Source organism: Vulpes lagopus, chromosome 11 (assembly GCF_018345385.1).
Source record: "Vulpes lagopus strain Blue_001 chromosome 11, ASM1834538v1, whole genome shotgun sequence".
Lineage (NCBI taxonomy): Eukaryota > Metazoa > Chordata > Mammalia > Carnivora > Canidae > Vulpes > Vulpes lagopus.
Genome location: NC_054834.1, coordinates 36,940,357 through 36,959,525, shown reverse-complemented (window position 1 = coordinate 36,959,525; position 19,169 = coordinate 36,940,357). Strand labels below are relative to the sequence as shown.

The 19,169-nt window shown below is 41.6% G+C and overlaps 1 protein-coding gene across 26 annotated transcripts in view; it reads right to left on the bottom strand.

The window, feature by feature from the left end:
- The window catches only part of ESRRG (estrogen related receptor gamma), a 618,074-nt gene that overhangs the window by 518,249 nt on the left and 80,656 nt on the right, over positions 1-19,169 (bottom strand). For 5 of the 26 annotated variants that reach the window (XM_041722056.1, XM_041722048.1, XM_041722068.1 and 2 more), the window contains exon 1: positions 12,205-12,448. The exons of 19 other annotated variants lie outside the window; for them this stretch is intronic. The gene's annotated coding sequence lies outside the window, so the exon portion shown is untranslated. Of the gene's footprint in view, positions 1-12,204; positions 12,449-19,169 lie in introns of those variants that run through there. 2 more of the 26 variants (XM_041722063.1, XM_041722071.1) reach the window with 1 other exon arrangement.

The following is a 19,169-nucleotide window of genomic DNA, read 5'->3' as shown; positions in this document are numbered from 1 at the left end:
GAATCGGGGGAAAAAGAATCACAACAATCAGGGGTGACTGGCTGGCCCTGCTGGTGGAGCATGTGACTCTGGATCTCACGGTTATGAGTTCAAGCCCCACATTGGACATAGAGATTACTTAAAAAGAATATAAAATCTTAAAAAAAAAAAGCAATCAACTGACATTTCTCCCCACTTTCTAGAAATTGTAATGGGAATCACAAAAATTCAAATGATAAGCAGATTTGGCTTTGCATTTCTCACTGGATCCCATTCCTAGAATTCAATACAACCCCCTTCACCTGTCCCCTGCAGCCAGCATGTATCTTTACTTAATATAATTTATAAAGGGAACCAAACATTATAGAATCGCGTTTTATCCAGTTTTTTATCATCATAACCACTTCGGGAAGAGCTCTGGAAAGACTTGAAACATCCATGAAGGAAACAACCAGAAGAGAAGTTGCCAACAGTCTCTTCGGCTGGGAAGCTATGCAGAAAATAGACTAAGAGAACCCACATTGGAGGCAGAAATTTTACTCATAGTTGCAGAAAACTGTGGCTGGTAGACACAGCCCAACACTCTTTTCGAGGACAGACTTATCAAGATTTGATGCCAAGTTCAGAAGAGGCCTGCGCTTTGCCTGTTTAGCTGAATTTGCAAAACTACAGAACCCCTCGTGAAAATAATTCCTCCCAGGAGAAGGGGGAGAGAAACTTCTGAGTTTAATTTTATGTTGTTAGGAACAGCAAATTTAGGAGTCAGCCACCATTATTTCTCCCCAAATGCACGAGTAGTTTTTCTGACAAAATAAAAATAGGAAGGAATATTTTTTTTCAATTTCTGGAAATAAACACAAAATAGAAAAAAGAAAAAAGAAAAAAGAAACCCACACGTCATTAATGGGTTTTTTGTGCACAGGCCATATACCTAATTACATGTCTGTAAGGGCACCAGTTCTTGAGTAGAACTTGTTGAGGACTCTGACTAGACTCAATCCTTCCTTCTGCTTGAATTCAAAGAGTGTCTTCAAATATTTCTCCAGGCCTTGCCTTAAAAAAAAAAAAAAAAAAAAAGTGAAGTACTGGTACCCCATGCTCCTGCTTTCTGAAAGGCAAGGATTACACCAAAAGCCACATTAACTATCCCTATACTATAACACTGGGGTCCCCAGAAAAATGTCTGCCCTCCATTTTGTCTTTAATTCAAAAGTAATTGCATATCACTAGAACTTAGAGTTTAAAACGAGTTCTCTGAAAAACTAAAAAAAAAAAAAAAAAAAAAAAAAAAAACTAAAAAAAAAAAAAAAAGAAGAAGAAGAAGAAGAAAAAAAGAAGAAATTAATTCTAACCCTTACCTTTGGCACCTTATAAGACTTTTGGCCATGACTTACCTGTATAAATAGAAAGAACTAATTTACTACAGAAATGCCCATGGGCGAACATGTACTGGCTAATGAAGTGTTCAGCTTTTGCATGATTAACCAGCTGGTGGGGGTAGTGTAAAAAGCAGAGGGCATAAAATAATAAGAAAAATTGATTAGCAGCCCTCTTTTAAAGTAGTCCATGAAAAATTCCTTTTTTTATATTCAGTAGCTTAGAAACTGACTGCAAGGGATGATAAACTTGAATGAGTCACCAGGAAACTGAGCAGGTCCCATGGCAGCTGTTTGTGTCTTCAAAACTTGCTACAGGGGGAGGGTCAGGTAAGAGAAGAAAAGACAGCAAACTGCTTCCAAACTGACCGACTTACACAACAGGTCCTGCCAGTTGCCATAAAGTTAATTTTCTAATATATTGCAAAACATGTTATATAAAGTTGAAAACTCTGACTGGGCTTTCTGTCCATTCAATTTTCTCTCTGGAGCACTCTGCTCGACCACACTTGGCTTTAACTACCGCCAGACCAATTCATTAAGAAAAAAGGGTATAGTCTTGAGCCAGAATATTTATACACTTGACTCAGAAACAATCTATTCTAAGGGACATTTTCCCAAGCTAAATGCACTACAGGGCTTTCCTATTCATAAAATTCTTCAGCTGGTCTGTAACTCCCTTAAGTGGAGAAAAAAGGAGTCAGGTCCAAAAAAGAAAAATGCACACTGACCAAAAAGAAAGAAAATACCCAACGAAAGGCATGGGTCTGGGCTACTTATAAAGCAATGAAACTTCCCTTTCTTCCTTTTACTCTGATGACACTACAAATAGTTACTCAGCTTACTGTGTCCGTTAGCACAAGGGGCAAGCATTTCCCAGGCAAAGAAAAGAGCCCAACCAATGCTCAGGATCCGTGCCATCACAGCAAACGCCAGCCCCCAGATCCCACCCTTTATCTAGGAGGCTGCCTGGGTGAAAGACACAAAAAGATGCTCCAGAGGCAGTACCCTATTAAGATGCATGTACACACACACACACACACACACACACACACACATACAAGCATGCTCTTGAGCACGCACAATGCACACCTGCGCCCACATATTCTTATCTACCTGTCTGTTCAGATGACCGAAACACAGGTCTTCCCTTCCTTCCCCTTCGTCTATGGCCACAGACACCACCCTTTTCTTCCCAGCCAGACCTCTCACACGGTTGCCACAGATCATAAATGGTACCTAACAGTGAGCTCTGCATAGTTAAACACATCACCATGACCAGAAAAATCAACCATCTTCTCGATGACCCTCAGGCGCAGGACCATTAATGGCAAATTTCACCAAGAACTGAGAGACCTCCCACCTCAGTGGGGTGGGAAGGCCACTGGCAGGTCCAGAAACCTGAGTTCTAGTATCAGGTCTGCTGCTAAACTAGCTGAGCGACGACCTTGGGCAAACAACTTAGCCTTTCTGATCCTCAGCTTCCTCATTTACAAGTGACACAAGTGTGTAACCATATGATCTCTCAGCCACCTTCCAGTTCTAATATCTTCTTGTTTTGCTTTGTGTCATCTCTGTGCTCATTGAAGAGTTAAAGGACTACAGGAGAAGGGTTGAACATTTGTCCCATTAGACATTAGGAGGAAGTTCCAGTGCTGTCCAATATGGCAGCCACTGGCCATACACGTGCAGCTCTTATACACCTGAAGCGTGGCTAGGCTGGATTTCAAAGATTCGGGATCAAAAAATGCAAAATATCTCACGAATAATTTTTATATTGCTTACATGTTGAAATGGTCATATTTAGGACAGATTGCACTAAATCAAATGCATGATTAAAACTAAATTCACCTCAACTCTTTACTTTTTTAACGTTGCTACTAGACAATTTAAAATTAAAAAGTGTGGCTCACATTATCTTTCTGTTGGACAGCAATGCCCTACAGGGGAGTTTGGCTCAGAGGCCAAATCTGGTCCACAGCCTATTTTTATATACCCTGAAAGCTAAAAAGGGTTTTTACATTTTCAAAGAGTTGTTTTGAAAAAATGAGAGAGATTGCGTTATAGAGACTATGTGTGACCAGCAAAGGCTAAAATATTTACTAACTTGCCCTTTACAGAGAAAGTCTGCCGACCTTTCCTCACTCCTGTCCTCGTAGGGTTTTGGTGTTACTGTACTGCTCCAGTTTTGAATGCAGTGTCAGAAAAATTATGCTCGGAGACAAGTCCCCCACCAATCTTCATTATTTCCAACATTGTCCGAAATGTGGTGGAGAGAATATGAGGAAAACTCTAGAAGATGGAAAGGAGAGGCCAGACTCACTGCTACTTTCCGCCGTCTAACCATACTAGCGGCAAAGATTTACATGAATTCATGTAACTAACACACAGATTTCAATTTCCTTCTTAAGAGAAGATAGCTGAGCATGAAGAAACTTAGCTTATAAGGAAAAATATGACAACTTTAACCTAATAATGTAGTTTTTTGGTGTTTTTTTTTTTTCTTCCCGGGCCAAATTCAGTGTGACTAACCATCCCTATATGCCCAGGACTGAGAGGTGTCCTGAATTCAAAGCACTTCCCCGTGCTTAAGCGCAAAAATCAAGATGGTCCTGGGCAAGCCAGGATGAGTCAGTCACTTTAAATTTTACCAATGACTATTTGCTACTATGTTACAAAAAGAATGCAATGCCTGCCACATTTTTTTTCTAATAAATGGACCTTCTTTAACAAAGCTGCACCTTGAATTTTTGTGTCTGCTATTTTTATTGTCTTTTTAATCATCAAAAATTAAGTTTTTAGTAGGTTCTCCATTGACCGTTCAGTTCTTTCATTCTATGATCTTGAATCAAATCTCTTATCCTCACTGGACTTCATTTTTTCCCTTTGTAAAATATCTTGAGTAGATGGTGAATTTTTTTTTCTAGTGATTTCTGTTGGAGGATAAAACAGCCGACTTTAAGAAGAACCCTTAGGGAAATGACGATTCCTCATTTAGGATTCGCGTTCAATTCAGGACCACTGGACAACCGCCGTCAATAGGATGGCATTTTTTAAGTGTTTTAAACTATTCAACACTATGATCGTTTGAGCTGGAGATCAATTAGAACCCAAGAAGGTTCGATTTCCAAAGAAAAGGGTATATAAATGATACTTCAAACCCAGAAAAGTTCTATACCCCATCTACATGAACACAAATGGTGATATTATTATTGTTTATTTGGGGGCTGATTGTTTTCAAAATCATGGATGAAATGATAGTATATATTGCTTTCCCCAACAACTGGAACTTTAGAATGGAAGCCCATTCTCCCAGATGGCCTGGAAATGTTCTCTTTGTTTAGGAGAAGACGGTGTCATTCGTTGCATATTAAACACACACTCTCTCGGTTTCATTGGGGATGCTCTATTGTGCAATAATTGGTCCCCATTGTTACATGCACAATTTGGCTGCTCAGATGTAAAAGTAAAACCTCTTAAATAGCTATCTCCACTGATAGCCTTCAGCATAGACGTCCCCTGTGGCCACGTGCCTGCAGCAACCCATGACTAAGGCTTAGTAGGGCAGGGAGGGGCAGATGAAAAGGGGGTGCACCTATAATCTTTTATTTGTATTAGAAAAAGCACCCCCTGAAACCTAATTAGCGATGGCTGAGTGCTGCGTCAAGTCCCCAGCAGGTACTTTCTGCCCAGGGTGTCACCTGATAAAGGAGGTGAAGTGAGTGGCCCAGGTGCCCAGGACTTCTGTCCAGCAGGAACGCCATCGCCTAGCCCTTCTCCTCACAGGGGGGCCCATCTTCCTCTCTGCACCGACTCCCTACACCCAGCACCCATGCTCCATCCACCACCCTTTCCAAATCCACAAGACCTGGGTGGCCACTCATCCACTGAGCTACAGGTGTCCTCACAGCCCTGGCCACTGAGCAACACTGGAACCAGGATGACCTCTGAATACTGAGGACATTCCCGTTTCTCCCAAAGTCCTGCAATCCTCCCCTTTCAACTCTGAAATCGTTTCATGTCAAAGTCTGACTTTGAATTTTTTTTTTTTTTATTGTTTCGACACACATCTTTTGGAAATTTCTTTGTTCCCCTTGGTCTGTCTCAAACCCTGCCACTCCTGACTCTGAAGTCCAGATCGGCCTGAGGGGACTTTTCTCCCCAATTCGGCTTTGGTCCTGTGAACCACTGGGGGACCTGGCCCTCTGTAGTAAGCTTCCCGCGGCCACAGGGCAATTAAACACATTGTCCTGCCGTCCAGGGTGCTGACATCGGAACCACCACAACCATCCCTCGCTGCTGCCCCTGAGACAAAAGCCAACGTGCTCCCACAAAACCTTCCAATGCAGATGGACAAAGATGGGAGCAAGCCCAGGCCTGGAAGCAAAGGTGAGTCACCCTCTCCTCATCTTGTGTGGCCCTCGAGGGCTCCACGAGCACAGAGAGGAGCCAGGCCGCAGGGTGTGCTGCACAACAGCAGGGACACTGTGGCTTCGTGGCCCCTTCATAATGTGGAGGAGCTGTTGGCAAGCAATCCAGAATGGAACATCTCACCATAACTTACAGGGTCAAGAGCTGGGACTTCCTGTGTTATGTGGAAAAAAATGGGAAGTAACATCTATTACCTATGGATTACTTTTTTTAAAAATTTTTTTAAATTTCAATTCAATTTAGTTAACATATACTGTATTAGTTTCAAGGGTAGAATTTAGTGATTCATCAGCTGCATATAATACCCAGTGCTCATCACATCACGTGCCCTCCTTAATGCCCATCACCCAGCTACCCCACCCCTACCCCGCTCCCCTCCGGCAACCCTCAGTTCATTTCCTCAAGTTAAGCATCTCTTGTGATTTGCTTCCTTCTCTGTTTCCATTTTATTTTTCCTTCGCTTCCCTTATGTTAAATTACTTTAACACACTCAAAGGATTTTAAAATATTTTCTAATTCAATGTGAGATCTCCTTGCTAATGGGAAGACATCAATCACAGAACAGGCCAGTCCTGAGTTCAAATCCCTGCTGTGTGGCTTTGGCCAGCTCACCGAACGTGCGTTGGTCTCAATTTCATTACTGTTGAAGTGGGCCTAGTCATATCTACCTCATTCGCCTGGACAATTACATGGATGATGTATAAAAAGTGTTTATACATCACTGCCTCTGAAATGAAGGTAATGTTATATGGCAATTATATCTCCATTTTTTTTTCAGGTGCCTCTGAAATGAAGGTAATCTTATATGGTAATTATATCTCAATTTTTTAAAAAGGCATATTGCAAAATGCTGATGCACTTTTAAAATAATGAACGGCCACTGTTGTTACTATCGGTGCTGGTAGGTGTCTAAGAAAGTGGAAGTTGGGGAATGGGGCCAGGGTTACTCAGGGTACCAATCTAGAAGCAGGCCCAGATTCTCAGTAAATGATCTTTGGACCGTTTCCTCCACAAGGCCAGCCCCTTCAAATATCTCTGGTCACAGAACTGAGTTATATATAGAAGAAAACTCACGAGGCCCTGCAATATTTAACAGAATGTTTAGGTTTAACACAAAAGTCAAAAACTTGACTCAAGTTAAAGCTCTGGTGACTCTGTGAAAAAAATCTAAGCTGGAGGCAGAGCTCTTCCAAAGAAATACTAAAGACAGACTTCTCAGAATTTAAAGATGATCTAAAACGCTCCTGGTAGCCCAAGTCACACTGGTGCCTATGGCCAAAGTCCACACCCCGTTCCTAACACGGGTGTTTCTATCCTACATGAGAAGAAACCAGTCAACCAGTCAACAGCAGGGTATTTCTTCTTCCATGCTGACGCCTGTCCTGTTCCTTCTCGGCTCTCTCTCTAAGTTAGCCAGAGCTGTGGGCGAAGCAGCATCCTTTCTTTGAATCCCAGCTGGAAAATACAGACCACTGAGAAGACTCCTTCCTCCAAGGTCAAAGAAATCACTTCCAGGCTGCTTGCCTTGAGGCCACAGGCTAAGTTTGTTCTGTAAAAACTGGGTAAGGTATTGACAAATGCCTCCAGGCACCTGCCTGTGCTTCCAGACGACAAATCTCTTTCTTTCTCTTTTAAGTGTAGTCTCCTGAGATTCATCTCGAACACCCAGATGGGATAGATCTTTAAGTCCCCCCACCCCCCCCCATACTTTTGTTAAGAGTATTTTCAGGTCTCCAAAAGTGTGGGGTTTTTTTTGTCCGATTTAACTAAATCTAGTACAAGTTCCCTTTCAAAGCAGTTACACGCACACAAGTGTCACCAGATCAAGTTCACAAACTTTCCATACGTTCTCACGAGGTACCTTGGTACGTTCTGTTCCTGCACCATGAATGCAAGCTCCTATTATCTTAAGACTCTCTCTCTCTCTCTCTCTCTCTCTCTCTCTCTCTCTTTTTTTAACTTTTTAGATCTGTCTCAGTACCTCCATTTGAACAGGAATATTCTCTAACCAGGGATCACCATGATCCCATCAACTCTGTCTGAATCTTTGTAGGCTGGGCTATGGGTACTTGTGGAGATACTGCACATAAACTACACACACACACACACACACACACAGGAGTGGGGGGATGGATGACAAGTACCACTAGTTTAATTTTAATATGGAGTGACATCTCCCACAACACACATATTTGGCTCCACATTCTTGGCCTTCTATTTCATAAGTTCCATGACACTATTTTCCTTTAAAATTTCAGTCTCGCAGTCTCAAAATGAGTTATATAAAGTAGCAGTTGAATAGGTTTTTGGACTGGTCATGGAAGAAAAAAGTCCCTGAACTGGTGACTCCAAATTTTGTCTCCTCAGCAGCTTGGCTGAGAAAGTTCTAAAATCACTGCCCTGTCTATTGTCTATGGTCTGATGAAGACAAAAACTGAGAGGACACCATGTTGTCCTGACACTTCCTTTTCCTTCTGCTCCGTGTTCACCTGCCCTCCAACTGGAATTTTCTCATTCTTTTCAAATTATTCATCAAATTACTGTGGGATTTAATAAATAGAGCTATTGCTTTAGTTAAACTTTTATGGCAGTGAGTTAGCAATCAAAAACCTTTTTTGGATGCTTGGCTGGCTCAGTCAGTTAAGCACCTGCCTTTGGCTCAGGTCATGATCCCGAGGTCCTGGGATCGAGCCCTGTATCTGGCTCCCTGCTCAGTGGAGAGCCTGCTTCTCCCTCTCCCTCTACCTGCTGCTCCCCTTGCTCATGCTCGCTTGCTCACTCTCTATCAAATAAATAAATAAAATCTTTTTTAAAAAAACTTTTTTTTTTGGTCAACTTATGAGAGTGTTAGTTTTGAAATATTTCAGGATTTTTCTATCAATGATTAAGTTTTTTCCTCTCCTGTAAAATATCTTCACAAGGCTAGTACACCTTTTACCTTAAAAAGAATCAGGAGATGGTTAGTTTTGATTATGAGAAAACTATGAATTAGGGAGCTCAAGTATTGTGTCCAAGGGAACACACCATGAGCATGTGTTTGCCTTGAGATTCAAACCAACCTAATTTGACTTCAGACTCTACTCCCATATCTGTGCTAGGTACACAGTGGTACCCAAAAGATGCTGTTGGCCCTACTCCATTCAACCCAAAGGGAGGCTCAGAAATTTGCCAGGCTTAAAGGAAAGACATACCGGATCAAATACCTCCACACAGAGCATGCTAAGCTTTATTTCTAGCTTCTGGCAATACATCCCACTGCCCTAGAGTATATTCAAATCCTCTCTTCTACATTGGGCACCCTCCACAGCTAGGATAGAGTCCTCTATCCATTTGAGCCCTCCCCCTCAATTTTGACTTAAAACTCTGTGGAGAGTAGGTGCTCAGTAAAAGCATGAAAAATGTTCTTTTTTTTTATTAAAAAAAAAAACCGAAATCATAAGGACCCAGGGAATCTCTAGCTAAGAGGCCCTATAGTCAGAAACACTGAAAAAAGATCATAGCTGACACCACAGTTGGTGAAAGTAACAGCCTGCAAGCTGTGCCAACAGTCCTTTTTCCTCATTGAATCCCTCCATCATTCTTCTGATACAAGACAGCAAATGCATTAAATCCTTTAAACATTCACTGCAAGTTGGTATAAAGGTAGCGCATTTCTAAGAGTTGAAAGAATGTCTATATACATAATCACACACATACACACACATCCATCGGTATGTAACATAGTACACAGTTCGGAAAGAACTAGGCTCGGCAGAGACTTAAAATAGTCATTTAATCTAATTGATCTCGGGTGTAACAGCAAAGAAGCTAGCTATGTCCAGATTAGATCCGAGAAGCAGATTTTCCATCTTTCACTTCTCTGGGAAAAATCAGTTTCCACAACAAGCCCTGCATCTAGAATGTTTGTTTATTGTTTCTACTTTGTCTCCTCCCTGGAACATTAAGTGGTCTTGGATATTGGAGAGTAAACAGGCATCTGACTGTCACCCTACCAGCTGGCAGACTCAAGTGTCACAGCTCAGGCCCACACCTGCTTGGTTTCCTACAGAATCTTCACTTTAATTAGAATTAGATATTGGTCTGTGAGTCTGTGTTCTAATTTTACTTTTTATTTTAAATCTTGCTTTGGCATGCAATATCTTTTTTACATTCTTTGAAAGGAATAACTATGCTTGTCCCAAGAAATCATCAAGATTCTATTCAAAGCAACGCACCCACTGGGTTCTCCGCTGACATTTTATGATCTGGAATCAGGGAGAACCAGGGCCGTGTTCTATCATTCGACCACGCGGCTGTCATCTTTTTGATGATTGCTGATAGCATTCCATTTCCGTCTGCAAGAAACCATCACTTCACTAGGTGGGCTCATTCTAACCACAGATATGTATTTCGGCTTTGATAAAATGTAGAATTATTTATATTATGGATAGCTCTCCCTATTTGTTTTTCTTGAATCACTCAGCTATACAGTATGCTGAATGACATATAAATATAGAAATTATGGAAATAGAGAAAGCATTTTATCCAATGCAGATCCTGGGTTGCTAAAATTAGTTGCTAAAATTTCTCTCCAGGGTATCATTTAAAATCTAACCTTGTCCCAAATAACTGACCACCAATTTCTTTGATTCCCAAGAAAGCAGAGAGCTCTGCAATGTGACACAGGCCAAAGGATTTGCTAGATGGGCTGGAGGTATCCACCTGGGAGGGAAGTAAAGAAAACACACACACGCATACACACACATACACACATACAAGCAAATACATGTTCTCATGCACATACATACACACACATGGGCACACTGCCTGGCTGTGGCATCCATGAGGAATGAGAGAACACGTAAACAGAGGGCTCCATCACCCCCTCCACCCCCATATTCTGTGCCAGCACAGCCCATTCTAAAATGATAAACATGCACTATTGATGCAGGTGTTTGTAAACAAGTAAGTTTGGAGAGGTTTCTAATTATAAGCTGTCACAGCTAAAATTAGAAACCCGATCTGTTCACTTAAAAAAAAAATCTCTCCAAATGGGTTTATTTAAATGAGAGCAGCCAGGAAGTTTTGATTTGGCAAGGAGTGATGAGCTCTGGTGACATAGCCAGGGAACTGCTGTTTGTCAACTCTTCCCTGTACTGTGAGGTAGGCTTCCGAAGTTCCTAGTGAAGAAAGCCACGACTTTCCTCCATTGTCATGGTATGCCCCCATCTTTTCCAGAATGGCACATCAATCACTCAGCTGTCTGATATCTCCCCCTGCATCCTCAAAAATACCCTCTCACAAATTCTTATTGCTCCTTTTGCTCCCAGCTCCAGTTCCAATGTAATGCTGAACATTAAGCATTTCTTGGCATTCACAAGCAAACAAGCATAAACAAACACTCCATAATAACCTATGCATGAGATGCTCAAGCCCCAACATCCATTAGAAAACTCAGCAAAGTAGACACTTTATGCATCTCAGAGACTAATCACTGCACTTTCCACTCCTAGACACAGCAAAGTGAACACCCTCACTGGCTGCAGCTAAATTGGGCCGCAAAGACACTTTCCATAAATGGAAAGAAGGAAGCTGGGTTCGGTTGCAGAGAGGAAGGCTCTCTCTCCCATTTACACAAATATAAAATCACCAGACTCCACCTGAAAAGTCTGTGTCATTTTCAAAACCTATCAATAATAAATGAATATTACATAACTTATCTCTAGTTAACCAAAATTCTCGGCCATACTTCCTGAAATGAAACACATCACTGCTGACCCTCTGCAGTCTTATAAGAACCAATAAAGAATCTTGTGACAACAGTGTTCCTCAATACTTTTCTTAAAGAGCCATTATCTTAGACCAGAGTTTTAAATTTAGCTATTTTTGTCCTTATTTTCATTACTCTCATATTGAGCCACCTTCTCAGGATAAGAGGCAAAGAATTACGTTTATTTGCACCCACATCCTGGCTCTTAAAAACACATATAGACTGTAGTTTAAGTCATAGTTCTAAAGACAAAGTGATAATGTTGTCTCTATAGATTGTGCCCATATGGAAACAAGACAAAAACTAAGAACTCAAAATGGAGAGCTGAAGATCAATCGTCTGGGGTGGCAGAAAGTCGGGTAACAGTCTCTCCTGGATAGTCACCCACGTGCATATTAGCAACAGCTACAATCTCATCCCTTTATTTATACCATTACCCAGAGTTTTGAACAACCACCACCACCACCACCACGACAAAAAACAGGGGCCAGGTTTAAATTTTACCTTTCTCTCTCCAGTTTCTAGAAAAGATAACAGTAACATTTGAATAGTGAAAGACAAGAAAAAAAGGGGGAAAAAAACAACTATAGATCCTTTGACTATTGTGACCCTGGATAATCTGTCTTTAAGACAAGACTTAGTCAATTCTCTTAATAAAGCCATAATCACCTCTCAGCAGAATGAGGTAGCAAACCTTGAAATGCAGAAGCTCAAGACATTTCTGCCCCCTTCGCAGGATGTCCAGTAGATCCTTCTGAAATCATTCTGTCCGCTGACCACCTTCCCCTTTGGCCGCATGGGAATCCCCACCCAGACTGGCGTCTGTGATTTGCCTCTTGAACACCACCCTAGGCTCTCTGGCTTACCTCAGCCATGTGGCCCCTCCCACCATTGGCATGCACTCAGTTCTATTCATTAACTACAGGACCATCTTAGAAAGATACATGGAATGACTCAATCCCATCCCACTACATGTTCATTCTGTACAAAATCATGTTGCTCCTTTCTGGATATCTTTAATCCACCTCTCTCATTGGGTCCTAATATAATCCACATACTAACTCTTCCAAACCGAACCCATACACCTCAAATCTGTCTATGCTGACCTCCAGCTTTTATTACAGACGAGACATAAGGTGCAAAAGAGCTCCAGATAAAGACATACACAATCATTGACTCTAACTGACACATAAAATCCCAGGCCATTTTCAAATTTTCTGATTGGCACTTTTAAAAAAACAAAACAAAAAAGAACCCCAGCTCCGTGGGAAAATGGGCTTCCTGCTGAAAGCCTCAGTGAAAACAGCCACCAGAATAATTCACTGGCGCTGGGTTATTAAAATCCCTGACAGGTATTACTTAAGATGTTGGAAAATTATTCAGGCACATGTGTACACATATATCTACCTTCTGTGTTTGTGCGCGCGCGCACACACACACACACACACACTCACATTTTTAGTAAGTACTCATTAAGCTATCTGAGATATTAAAACTAATCACGGCAGTTTTCCTTTAATGTTATCCTCAGCATAAAGAGAAATGAGCCCATTGTCATTTATTTCAAAATCATTCTTTATAAAAAATAGCTAATCTCCAGAAGCACACCTGGTTTATTGAAGTGAATACAAAGATGCAGCATATAGCCTTAATGTGCTCAGCTGGGAAAATATATTTTTTAAATGAGCATTTGTTAGGGCTTTATTTGCAAATGCAAAACTATCCAAGGCACTCTGTGCATGTAGGGATTTTTCATTTCAAAAACCACATTAATATAGGAGGATTCACATCAAACACGAAGAGCAACAAAGATTAACCCCTGCAGGTCTGGACAAACAAAAACCACCATATTACCAGGTTATAGGAAATTGAACACCCACGAGACGACTGACACAACCCTGAAGTGCCTCTGGTAGACACTGTTAACACGACAGTGTTCCCGCAAAACCTCCTGACCTGTCTCTTCAGAGTGCAGGTTTCTACAAAGTTGACTCAGGTATTAAAAGTGGCAGAAAAAGGAGAAGTGCTAGGTTAAATATTAGAAAGAAAAGATCAGCCATTAACTACATTTGGGAACTTCCAAGGGAAAATCATGACAAGTCTAGAGCTTCCCCTGATCTTCTGAGATGGCCGGTCTCCATGAGGAGGCACGAGGTTGCCCCAGTTGCCAAGGATGGGATGTTGGAAGACTTTCATGGCAAGGCCGTGTGGGAAGGAGTGTGTGGCTTCTGGCCATGTTAGTCGGGTGTTTCCTAGATACCATGGCAGGTGTCATTTTTTTTTCCATTTGATCAGGGAATGTAATATATCTTCAAAACAATTTTCACCCAACTGGTCAGAGATGTTAAAACTCAATCCTGAAAGAATCCCTTTGCTACTTTCCCTCAGAGGTACACTCTCCGAGACTGCCTTGATTCTTTTTTTTTTTTTTTAAGATTTTATTTCTTTATTCATAGAGAGAGAGGCAGAGACATGGCATAGGGAGACATAGGCAGAGGGAAAAGCAGTCTCCCTGTGGGGAGCCCGATGTGGGACTTGATCCCAGGACCCTGGGATCATGCCCTGAGCCAAAGGCAGACATTCAGCCCCTGAGCCTCTGAGGCATCCCACCTTGATTCTTTTGAAATATATAATTTTCACACAAAAGTCTCTGGTCTGCTTGAGTCTTAATTTTTCTGTATTTAAAAATAAAATTAAAATATATATTTAGTATATTAATATGCTTTTCCATTACCATCTAGAGAATAATAAAATAATTCTCATACATGGCAAGACAAACACACAAGAACAAGTAGGCTGGCATTCTCAGCGCTGACAAGGAAAATGTTGATGGAGCTGGTCATGATCTGAAAGGGTTAAGGCATGTCTTCAATAAAAGGAATTATGTCAGAAACCACTGACATCCTGTGCTGTGCATTCCTTTACAAATCAAATCTAAAATTAGTGCTAACTTTTCCTACTTATATCCCAAATGGATATTAGCATAATAATTGGATATTTTTTTAACTTTTATCTTTTTATCCACATAGCATCCAGCACAGTATCTAACACAAAAGAGATGATCAATAAATAGGTTTTGAATCAACTGAATGAATCAACTTGCTGGCACTAGATCAAGGAAGTCACGCTAGACAAGCACACCCACAATATGTTATTCATTCGTTGGCTTAAAACCCTTCAATGGCTCTCCATTACCTACCTTTAGTCAAGTCCAAACATCTTCTGGTTATTTAGCTCCTACCTACATTTCTAGCTTCACTGCTCAGCAACATTTTTGCAAGTGTTGGGGGAATACAGTAACAACAGAAGTAAAACGAAATTTTGATAGTAAAATATTAAGAGCAACACAAAATGGGATCAGAATAGAGAGATATGCAACATCGTTGGAAAGAGACAAAATTATTCCCTAGGTGATAAGATTTGCTGTAAACTGTCTGAATATATTAATTTATGTAAATGAAGGCTGTGTCCTTCAAAGAGGAGACAGAGTGGTGAACCATTGGACGTGGCATGAGAGAGAGAGTATTAATCAATAGACTTATTCATCATCGGGTCTCACTGGTAAGCTTCCGCCTACAGTGTGATGGTTGCATCAAACTATCTAGTATTTGGTTAAACTAGTTCTCACTACTCTAATTTCCTACTCTACCCAACAATTTTACAATTACAATGTGATTTTAGAAATATTAATACCTGGGTGGCCCAGGTGGCTCAGCAGTTTAGCGCCGCCTTCAGCCCAGGGCCTGATCCTAGAGACCCAGGATTGAGTCCCATGTTGGGTTTTGTGCATGGAGCCTGCTTCTTCCTCTGCCTGTGTCTCTGCCTCTCTCTCTGTGTATGTCTCTCATTAAAAAAAATAAATAAAATCTTTTAAAAAAATTCATATCAAGCTATAAATCTGTATGTCCTACTAATTACTCTCTATACTTCGATGTCTCACAAAAACTTTACATTCAGCATGTCCAAAAGTGGTCTAGTACCCCAACCAATTCTTTCTCCAATGTTCTGTGTCTTAGTAAGTGGCACTGCCATCCATCTGCATAAACCAGAAACCCTGGAGATTCCCACATTTGATCAATTCACCTTATTTCAAGTTCCAAGTACTATCAGTCCTAACATCTAGATATTTTTCTAACTCATTAATTTCTCTCCATCTCTGTTGTCATCACCCAAGTCCAAGTTACAGATAGTTCTCAGAAGACCTTGTTCCTACTTTTAACAGGGAGAGTATTTAGGAAATAATAAATTGATGTGTAAGTTATAAGGCTCTGCACCTACCCACTTCCACAGCTGAGCATGAGGATAACCATCCCCATGGGAGAAGTAGATGGAAATGACCAAGAAGTAGATGGAAATGACACACTTCTTAGCTTTGGGTCTTGAAGTTGATTTGTATAACCTCTGTAGACAGAAGACTCAGAAGTTAAGCCTTGGAGAGTACAAGAAAGGGAATTCTCAATTCCATAGCAAGATCTCTGGCTTGTAAACTAGATTTTTGTGTTTGACAACAGACCAGGAAAGAGAGAGTAAAAACAATGGAACTAGGGGGGAAAAGCCCTAGGTGACCTTTCCAGGCCACAGTATCAAGAGAGGAAGAACAGAGGCAGAGACTGTAGTAGCAAACCATGAAATATGTGTCTTGACTCTTTTCTCTGGAGTGAGGTACTGGAGCAGGTAGGCACTCCAAGAGTTGTTCTACACTTCCTGTTTAAGACCATCTTCTTGCCTGGTGCTCCCCAACTCCCAACCTGGAACAACTAACTCAGCAGGGTATAAGTTGAAGGAACATGGGCAAGTGAAGAGGAAGACTGAGTCTAGCGACCCTTGGCATTAGTATAGTATGGAAGTGCAGAAAGTCCAGTGTGTTCTGTGGAGGGACATGGACAACCATGGATGGTCCTGGAAGGGGAGCCCACCGGGAGCCAGGGCTGGGAGGCGTTGGCAGCGAAGAGGACCCCAGGCCCTAACTGAGCTGAAATATGACAGACAGTGAGTTCATCTGGCCTAGAGTCAGCAGTGAGCAGATGTACAATGAGCTATCCCTGCAGAGGACAGTAGTAAGAACCCAGAAAGCCACTTCGAGCGAGCCGCACATGCAAATACCAGGCACTGGAAGCTCTCCCATTCCACTAGTGCCGTCCTGGGGAGGAGGAGACTGAGCACTTACCTGGAAGGGACCTTTTTTTTTTTTTTTTTTAAGATTTTATCCATTTATTCATGAGAGACACAGACAGAAAGGCAGAGACATAGGCAGAAGGAGAAACAGGCTCCCTGTGGGGACATGGGACTCAATCCCAGGACCCTGAGATCACACCCTGAGCCAAAGGCATCTCCAAGCCACCCAGCTGCCCCATGGAAGGGACCATTTTAAATGAAAGGAAATGATTTAAAACGGGAAGAGATGAGGATATCAAGTACTTCCCTGTTATACACTAAGATTAGGAACTTCCAGTGTGAGTAAATTTTCAGCCTGCAACGTTCACTGTCCCTCCTGCTATCTGCTTTCAAGTTGTAGCCAGAATGGTGTTTGGACCATGAGTATCTAATTAAGCCATACGGATTATGGAAACCCTTCCAGGGTTTTCCTCTGCCCATTGGATAGAGATCAAAATCCTTAATGTGGCCAACAAGCCCTTCCTAGCAGGCCCTTCTATGCTGTCCACCACATTCTCTTGCATCCTCCAGTTCCCCTCCCCTTTAATGACTCCTCTCCACTCACAATGGTCTTTAGAATTTCTTGAACATGCATACTCTCAGCTTGTATTACCACCTCTAAAGTCCCTCCCTGACTTCAAATTCTATTCATCTTTTAAGTAAGAATTTAACTTATTTTTTTCTTCAGGCAAGCTTTCTCTGCCTGTAATTTTTATCTCTGGAAAATTCCAGATTATATAAAAAACAAATTTCTTGACTTCAGGAATTCCCAGAGCCTTTACTATGCTATTGTGAATCTCCAAGCAGCAGGAAGAAACACACACCATTTCCTAGACATTTCTACCTGGAACACTTGTCTCTGTCTCAGAGAATTAATCCCTTCAAGAAAGGGGCACCTGGGTGGCTGAGAGGTTGAGTATCTGCCTTTGGCTCAGGGTGTGATCCTCGGTCCTGGGATCGAGTCCCGCTATCGGGCTCCCTGCAGGGAACCTGCTTCTGCCTCTGTCTGTGTCTCTGCTTCTCTCTCTGTATCTCTCATGAATGAATGGATAAAATCTTTAAAAAACAAAACAAAAAAAAAGCAAGCAAGCAAGCAAACAAGCATTAGGTAAATGCTGAGTCATGACATTGACAGAACCTAGAATCGTGTCGCCTCAAAGAACAGAGAATAACTAAAGTTAGCAAGCTTCCTTAAAGAAGAGAAGACATACTTTTCCCATGGTGGGAAAATTGCCATGTTGAATTTCTTTTGAGGAGGTGATAAAGTGGCCATACAGCACAAGAGGAAAAAGGGAAGAATATCTGGTGTGCCCATCAATCCCATCAAGATCCAAAAAAAAAAAAAAAAAAAAAAAAAAGATCCAGAGGTGCCTGTGTTGGGTATTCATGATCTCCCCACTGCCCACTACCCTGTACCCAATTCCACAGCCCCAGGCTGCAGCCTGAGCTCCAAGCACCTTCTCCTCAGGCCTAGAGGCTGCACTAGAGTGGGTTCCAATCCAAGGAGAACAGCCAGTGACACTTATTAGAAGTCAACAGCAGCTATTCTGGCAATCAAAAAAAAGAGGACACAAGAAAAGAAGCTAAGGCAGAATGGAGCAGAAAGGACAGCGAAAGCTTATCTTCTCTGCTCCCATTTGTGAAGACTCTATGCTCCGGGAAAGAGGTGGCACCATTCTGGAGAAGCAAAGAAAGTAAATCTACAAATAGCAGGAATATGAGAAAACTTGCCATCAGAAGATTTATGGCATTATTCACATGGAGCAAACTTCACTGTAAGTTAGATGTGCTTGAACCCCATTCAAGGGAATTTAATAACTGAGATGTCAAAGAACCTTATTAGAAGGCAATCTTACCTATGTGATCCTCTGACCTGGACCCCGGGGATCATCTACAGTGACATGCCAAGATATGTGAGCCAGGGTAGTGGAAAAGAACTTTTGGCAACACAGCTTAATAAATGGATTTTTTGGCCCAGGGAAGTTGCTGATGTAGTAAAACTAGATGTGGTCCAACAAAAATTAGGTTGCACATGAGAAAGATCTTGATAAAATATAGCCGTTCCCCAGCAAAACTCCATTATTTCTATTAGATGGGACAGATCAGATAACCTGTGCTACTTTATCATCTGAGGTCATAGGTCACTTGGGGACAGCTCAAGTTTGAATAACAGATGGGGGTAAAACATTATGCATGTGAATGATTCCTCATCTGGAGGCTGCTGGCAGGAAAGTCAAGTATCTCCTCCTGCTTGAAAGAAACTCACAGAGAAGCTAATCATGACTATGGATCAGTTGAAGAAATGGCAACCTCCAAAAACCAACACTCTCAGAATAGCCTTACGGTTAGAAAACCAGAATCTTTAGGGCAGAAGGAGGAGATCCAGGTGAAGCATTGCCCAAACCAAGATACAGATCCAGCAGTCACATCTCTGCTTGGTTACCGACTGTCTTTTCCTCAACATGCTTGTTTATAAATGG